The 8,204-nt window shown below is 29.9% G+C and overlaps 1 long non-coding RNA gene across 1 annotated transcript; it reads left to right on the top strand.

The window, feature by feature from the left end:
* The first annotated feature begins 4,733 nt into the window (after positions 1 to 4,733).
* Positions 4,734 to 6,850, top strand: LOC105666803. Its single transcript, XR_007226012.1, has 2 exons — positions 4,734 to 4,870; positions 5,032 to 6,850. It is a non-coding gene; the product is annotated as a histone acetyltransferase p300 (long non-coding RNA).
* The last annotated feature ends 1,354 nt before the right edge of the window (positions 6,851 to 8,204 follow it).

Below are 8,204 nucleotides of genomic sequence, written 5' to 3' on the forward strand. Positions count from 1 at the left end.
CATGCATTTGAGATTTAATATTAAGTTGATGCAATACATTGCATAGATATGAGAATAGAAAATATTTTCTTAACATAAAAACATTATGCTCTTTCTAAAAACAAAATGATACCATCTTGAAGTACAGAATAATTTCAATCATTCATAGCTAAATCTATTCTGCAAAAAATAAATTGTAAGTTAAATATCAAAATCTCAAGTCCAAACATTTTTGTATAAAAGGCAGCATTAAAAATCTATTTGGGAGTTTGTAAAAAGTGATACACGCTTACTAGTCTTTTTTATATGAAAAAAATGAGAGTACGTGTGAATCTTATTATAAATTCTAATACATTATGTAAATTGTTATTGTTTGGAAATTGGGATTTCTTAAAAGTTGTTAGCATTTACGATACTGTTCATACAGTGAACAATTTTTTATTATCGTGGAATTATTTATCAACTATGTTTTTTCTCTTCTTTTTAAAAATCTCCTTCATTCATGCACCAATCTTAAGAGAAAATAATCTCACATCCACGAGAATATGTACATGTATTAAGTACTTTTAAAAGATATGCATTTTCTCAATTATTTGTGCAATTAATTTTATTATAGGACTGATACCATTTCTGTAATAAATAAATATAAATATATATATATTAATTGAAATAAACTATAAATTTGAATTTTCAATCTGCGCTGTTATAGGAAAGAACATTTATTGATTGTATAATAAAAACGTTGTTAATATAAGCAACTACATATAATTTAATGAAATTTGTTTTGTTTATATGTACGAAGAAGACTACATCAAGATTTGATTAACCTACGATTTATTGTAAAAAAGGAGAGGCATTTTACTATAATTTATATAAAAATTTGTGTATAATTTTTTAAAAAGTAACATACGGATGATACTCTATTATACATGTGTATATGCTGCAGTGTTTTCAGTGTAAATAAGACAATTCTGTATCATTCCTACAAAGCAAAAATATTTATGAAGATTTTATAATTGTATCGTATCGCAAATATTTCGTATTTATAAGCAACCTTGATTTGTATCTCGAAAAGCAATATTATTGGAAAAACTATATTTTTGACTGTACTTTCCGTAATGATCATATTCACACAATCTTTGATACAGTCATCATGTAATAAGAGACTGAGTTTCGTGTGAAATTTATAAAAGCAATGCGTATTATATATACTTATTCCAATTTGTACAAAAACAAGTTTGCTCAGATTAAAAATTTAATCAAGTACTTGACCAAATTAAACATACTTTACTTTATATCAACATATATTATTCTCTTATATATTATATATGTGATTTTATTCTTAATATAGTTTCGATATAATTTATTAGAAAAGTTATTTCATATCTATACATGTTGTTGTACTTTTTCTGTTAAATGAAATGTATGTTTGTATGTTAATTATTCCAATAATTATTATACCGACCAGTTATAATTTTATGTAAGTTTATTTATAGAGAATGTTATGAATCAATATTGAAATGTACTTTCTGTTATTATTAAAAAAGGAGTGGATAGCTTGTAAGGTGCAGACTTAAGTACTCTACTATTACATACGATACAGGTCATATCAATTCTTGTTTATATTAAAAGAAATAATTTCTTTCAAACAAGTTCCTTATTTTGACTTTGTACCTCCCATTTACGTGATTTAGTTTCTTTGTCTTTCCACTTAGTTACCAACCCAATAGTTTCATTGTGAGTGAGGAATTCGTAGAAAAGTGAAACACGTAACGATTTCAATTCTATATATGTTATTGAAAGTTGTTTTTATTACAATAAAACTCCAATTTTGTTTTATTAACTTAGTACTATGACATGTTCCTATTAAGAGTCCATTTTCAATCATATGTTACCTGTATATTGCGAATATATACACAAAAATTTGTTCGTGCATGATTAAATTATAGGAGAGCATTATTAAATTATACAAATAACGTTATACGTTATACGTTTTTGTGCATAATGTGTATATACATATATCATATTACACATATATTAATTTATTTTTTAAAATCGCACTTATTTTTTAAAATTACTTTATACTTTACATTCTGTTTGCTATTTATAAAATTTTAAATATCTAATTTTTCCGATTTAAGAAGTAAAAATAAACACCAAGAAATGAATTAATTTTTTATAAAGATTTGATAATTCATATGGATTATATTGTATATATTTTTTATCATATTAGATATTTTAATGAAAATAATAAAAGATAAAGATTATAGTTATTTAAAGATCGTGTTTTTCTACGGTCAGATTACATTGGTTCCGTTAAGCGGTATGTGAAATCAAGGTTTCAATACTTATGTGTAAAACATGTTCCCTTACATCGTAAAGAAAAAAGATATTCTCGAAGTATCCTGAAAAATCAAGCCAAATATACAAGCCAGGATCATCTTTCATTTACGATCGATTTCAGCGTGAACCGAAAGGTTTATCTGTTCTAGTCTGTTAATAATCTTTTCAGAATGAATGATATTGGAATGATTCGAACATAATTAACCTTGCTTTTCTAATCTATATGGATTATTGAGTTCTTCTCTCGACAACACAATGCCATGAAATGCTCGTAGAAAATATATTTTATTTAGTTTTTTATTGTTATCCTTCATTATTATGGCAATGCTCTACATTGTAAACTTCTTTCTTAAAATATATCTAACAAGACATATGAAGTGTAACAGACATCGAAATCTAAAAAATGACCTTGCTTCTTTAACCCATTGCAATTATTTTATTACACAAATACACAATTGATAGATTAACATTAAGTAGTCAGAATTTTTACGCTGGAGCATACTTCTCCGTTCTTTAACGTAAAATTGCTGTTTCTAATATATAATTTATTCATATTAGAGTGGGTAGTTCATAATTATTACAAATGACATAGGATGGAATTATATCGTATCGACGTTAAGATTACGAAAACTGAGTCCGTTATCGTGGTAGATATAATGACGATATCAGTGAGTCAAAGCTTGCATGAAAATATCTCATTTGATTTGTAATAATCGAAATGCAATACTAACATTCATTAATCCTTATTGTTCCTTTTGAATTGATTTTTTAGTAAATTAATATATTGATACATATGTATCTTTATTCCTATTCTGTCGTACAAAAATATATGAACTATACGCAGTTAAATAGTGTATCATAATCTCATAGTCACTGGTTACTTTTTTACATTATAAAATATAATTTGAAGAAACAACTTTAAAAAATTAATCATTAATGGGTCAAATTAAACACTTATTGTGATATTTTGATATAATGATATTTTTAAAGAAATAATCTGATAGAATAATGCTGTTAACTACAGAATTTTGTCTTCTGAATAGTTATGTAACATTCGAATAACGATTATCAACAGACACTCGTGACTTTTTTCGATCTATTGTACTGTGCATATTGTCCCTGTATGTAGTCCTTTGGAGAATAATCTGAGAATAACATTTAATTCGAAAGTAAATGAAATGTTTAAAAGAATCTTAATAAATCATTAATAATATACATATGAAAATATTTATTTAGAATATTAGACATAGGTGACTCTGAGTACCAGCCGTATTAAATATGGCAACCATGATCATATAAACAGGTTTCGATACTCGTTAGGGGAACAGTTCAAAAATTGAATTGTGTCACTTGTGAAAGGTCAACAAAGTCTGTATTCTTACTAGACAGTTGAATACCAGTAATGTCTGCTGAGACATTCATAGCATGTCATGCATACGCACAACGAGAACCTTCTTGTCTTCCATGTTGATTTTTTACTAGATTTTTTGGATGATGTTACCTAGGCTTCGATATATGAGTGTTGAGAGACTTTATTTGAGACTTGTTTGTATGATCGTGATGACGACAGTGCGAGAGTTTGGTTTCGATGCATGATCACCTCAATATTAACATAACTTAACCTAATAACCTATTCTGTACGAAGCTGGAAAGGAATCTCGCGGGATGGCACAAGGACAAAGGAGATAATACACTCATCTTTCACCGTCACGAATTGCTATATTGTTTTATTTGTATATGTGATACTTTTGGCCATAGAATGCTTTCGGTCAACGCGCGTGCTTATCTCTATGATTGTATTGAGTTTATCAGAAATAACCAATCGAACCACGTTCTTTCCAGAAGACTTCTTCTCAGCTCCTGTTTATAGTCAGTATGGCTCCCCGCGCTTTTATGAAATGTTTATTTGTGTAGAATAGAGATGAGAAATTGGTTAGCGGGAAGAGACAGAAGCAAGAGAGGTAGTATCTATCTATCTATCGCTTACCGTCCTGCGTTGTTATATTATTTTATTTGTGTATATGACATTTTCAGCCAATACACGTGCTTATCTTAATGATTGTATTGGGTTTACCAGAAATAAGCAGTCAGATACATGTTCCTATGCCTAATTCACGGTCATATAAGTAGGTTTTGAGACTCGCTAGGGAAAACCGTCCAAAAATTAAGTCATGATAGTCATGAAAAATCAACATGGACGGTCAACAAAGTCCGCATTCTTACGACACAAACAAGAATGAGTAGAATATCTCTGCCTCTGTCTAAGATGTTCACAGCATGTCACATATACGCAGAATTTCTTATTCACGTTAATTAACTGATTTCTATTATGGTATGATTAAGTTAACAACTTAATGTTCCAAATGAAAATGGGTTAGCCGACTTATCTGGATTCCAATCAAGTAATAAAGATGACTGTGATACAAAATAGTACAGTTAGAGGAACCACAGGTTCCATTGACTCTACTGGCTCTACAAATGTTATAGGTGATCAAGAAGGTGGTATGGCACAACGAGCTCAACCACTTGTTCCAAATCAAGCTCAACCGTAGTTTGGTGCACTAAGTGGAGGTCAACCTGGATCACAACAAGCTACTCAGGGTCAAATAATTGGTATTGATATTTCAACCGGTAATTATTGGTTTTTGTATCTAAATAAATTTATTTCATTAACAAAATTTAACTAAGCAATATTTATATGTTACTAAGTGCTACAAAATCAATTGCAGATTCAAAAAAACACAAATTTATTCAGCAATAACTAGTTCTTCTACTTTATGCACATAAGTATTAACAATGCAAAAGTCAAGCAAACTGTGAAGTTTGGTCATGTTCATTGCCAGATTATAAAACTATGAAAAATTTATTGACTGATATGACTGCTTGTCAAGCAGAACAAAGCAGTACGATGTCAAACTGTAGATCTTTGAGGCAAATTATTAGTCATTGGAAACATTGCAATTATAACGTTTCTCGTGTATGTTTACCTCCAAAGTAATCAAACAAAAATAAAACTAATAAAATTCAAATCCATCAAACTAAAATGAGAAGAACATATCATGTGTTGTTCATGTCCTATTACAACAGCTAGTTTAGTAGCTGCACGATGTATTATTGAAGGAATGCCAACACGAAGCATATAAGGAGCACCTGGTGCAATAGGAAATGCTAGATTATCTCAACTTACTTCAAATATATCTTTTTCTCTAAATTGTGATCCTAATACAGTTACAGTTGCTGGTAATCCAGCAATACTTACCAGTCCTATGTTTGCTGTTGTAGCGACTGCCATTAATATATAACAATCTGTTAATATACAGCAACTATTTGATTTGAATGATTCAAAACAACTTAGTGCTTTAAGTGAAAATAGGTTAGCTAACCTTCAGCTTCCAGCTGGAATTCAACCAGGTCAAGTACAAGCAACATTAGTATAGGAATCAAACGATTGGCATTAAACTGCAACACCAGATCTTAGAAATTATTTTGTTTATAAATTGGTTCAAGCAGTATTGGTTCAACCATCTCACAATCCACAATCTATGCTCAAGAAAAGAATCCACAATCTTGTAGCATATGCAAGGAAAGTTGAAGATTACATGTAAGGAATAGAGAATTCCATATATTTACTTATTGAAAAAATACATACAATTGAAGAAGTATTGTAGAAAGACAAAAACGGAAAGAACAACAACAGTTACAAGTCTAGCATCAGCAATATCCACAACCTTCGAGAACTGATTTTCCTTATTTTTATGTGGATAGTTTAGTAATAAAGTTTGAACTCAAAAATCTCAAATAATTATTTTGTATCTTTTATTTTAGTTTTTTAATTTATTACTTTTAGTACATATATATATAATATATATTGGCAGCTGTTTTACATTAAAAGTTGATATATTAATAATTCTATGATGTTGTTGTGTTTTCAATTGTATAATTGTGTATCTAATTATATCCAATGATTGTGAAAAAATGGGGAATTAATATTAATTAAAAATTTCTTCTGTTTATTTTTTCCAATTTACCACCTAATTTTTCAAAGCTGTCACAAAATAGAAATTTTGAAGAACATACACAACATTCATTCAGAATCATGAAAATTTAATTAAAAAATTTGAACATTTAGATTCAATTACAAATTTTCTAGATTTAATAAATAGATGTGAAAAAAACTTGTAATTTAAGTATGTTGAAACATTAAGTGAATAAATTTCAAAATCTATTTTTATAATCCCGATTATAGTAAATAAAAGTGTGATTAATGAACAAGTAAATCATGTTTTTCATGGCTGTAAAGAAATTTGTTTTAATTATCAGAAGTACTGCCTGCTGAATAAAAATCGCCTAGGTGGTCCTATATGTAAGTTATTATGTCTAGTGAGAACGATACAGATTTCAACCCTAAACTAAGGAACGATAATAAATACTTGACATCGTAAAAACTCTTATAAAAAAAAAAAAACATTTACGTATTACTAAGAGACTATCAAAGGGATTGTAATATTACATAGTCGACAGAAATAAAGCGATGTAAGCGACTAGCAACACTCCACAAAGAGTAAAGAGTCGCTGTCACTGAGATGGGTGGCTAGGTGGCTGCTACCACGGCGTCATCCAGTTCCCGTCCCATTTCCAATTCTCCCTCTCTTCTCGCGTTCACCTCTTTCTTTACACAATTCTCTGTATCTGACACTATCGCGCGCGCGCGCGTGACCACACAACAAACACACGACTGAAAGAGCGAAAAGGAACAGAGCAGGAAAAGGAAGATGGAAGCAAGTTCACGCACAATATATGCGTGCAGCTAGTCGCGTGCCGTTCGCACCTATTCACGAGTCAGATTCTCTTTCTCGAAGAGAGGACGTTCTGCGCAACGCAATCTCCCGTCTCCCCACCTTGTATACATTCTTCCTTTTAACCTGTCGATCGAGAAATCCCTGGCCATCTTGTAACGATATCCCTTTGACACTCTCGGCTTTATGAACGCATTAACAAAGTCGATTTCTTATTTTCTCAATGTTCACGACATGCGACATATAAATCTTTGTCAAGATACGATATTGCACAGCGCAGGTTGTTCATTATGAACATAACCGCGCAAATATTTTAGTCTTGTAATTATAAAAGAGAAAGTGATTATTAGTACAAATGAATATATATATGTATGTATATATATATATGTAATTAATGAGTTTCAGTTAATGAATCAGATGAAAAGATATTTGAAGAGTGCAATTTTCGAACAAATCTAAATTCTCATTATTTCGTAAATCAATTGGTAATTTTCTAAAAAGATGATCTGTTTACTATGAAAAAGAAACATACACGGTATATTTATGTATCGAATAATTTGGTTATTCGTATTATATAATATGTACTCGCAAAAATTCTGGAGGTTATGTCCAGTGGACATACTTATAGTCGTACAATTAAATACATCGTAGATAGATTATGAAAATATTTCATTTCAACAAAGACGTTGCGTATACGTAGGGTCTACGTTTACAAACGTTTTACTTATAGTACACTATAATGAATGTTGAAAGATTATTATTTTATATATATAGAAATAAAATGAAATAACGTTTCCAATGTATATACAGAAAATAGTAAATTGCGAAAGGCTGAATGAATGTGTCTCTTCCAAAACTCGAATCGTATGAATCACTGTCTCAATGTTTTCCGGCAACAAGGAATAATTAGGCTAAGGCTTTTTTTCAAGTTCGTGAAGCCGTGAACACCACTAGAGCGGAGAATAGCGTGATTAATTATTAAGTTATTTGTTTCGTTAAATTTGGCCAGGAACGTATTCCGTGCCAATAATGAATCTAATTCAAAGAGCATCTTGCAACCACTATGCGAGACCGGCCTTTATCAAA

The sequence above is a fragment of the Bombus terrestris genome, chromosome 2 (genome assembly GCF_910591885.1).
Source record: "Bombus terrestris chromosome 2, iyBomTerr1.2, whole genome shotgun sequence".
Classification (NCBI taxonomy): domain Eukaryota; kingdom Metazoa; phylum Arthropoda; class Insecta; order Hymenoptera; family Apidae; genus Bombus; species Bombus terrestris.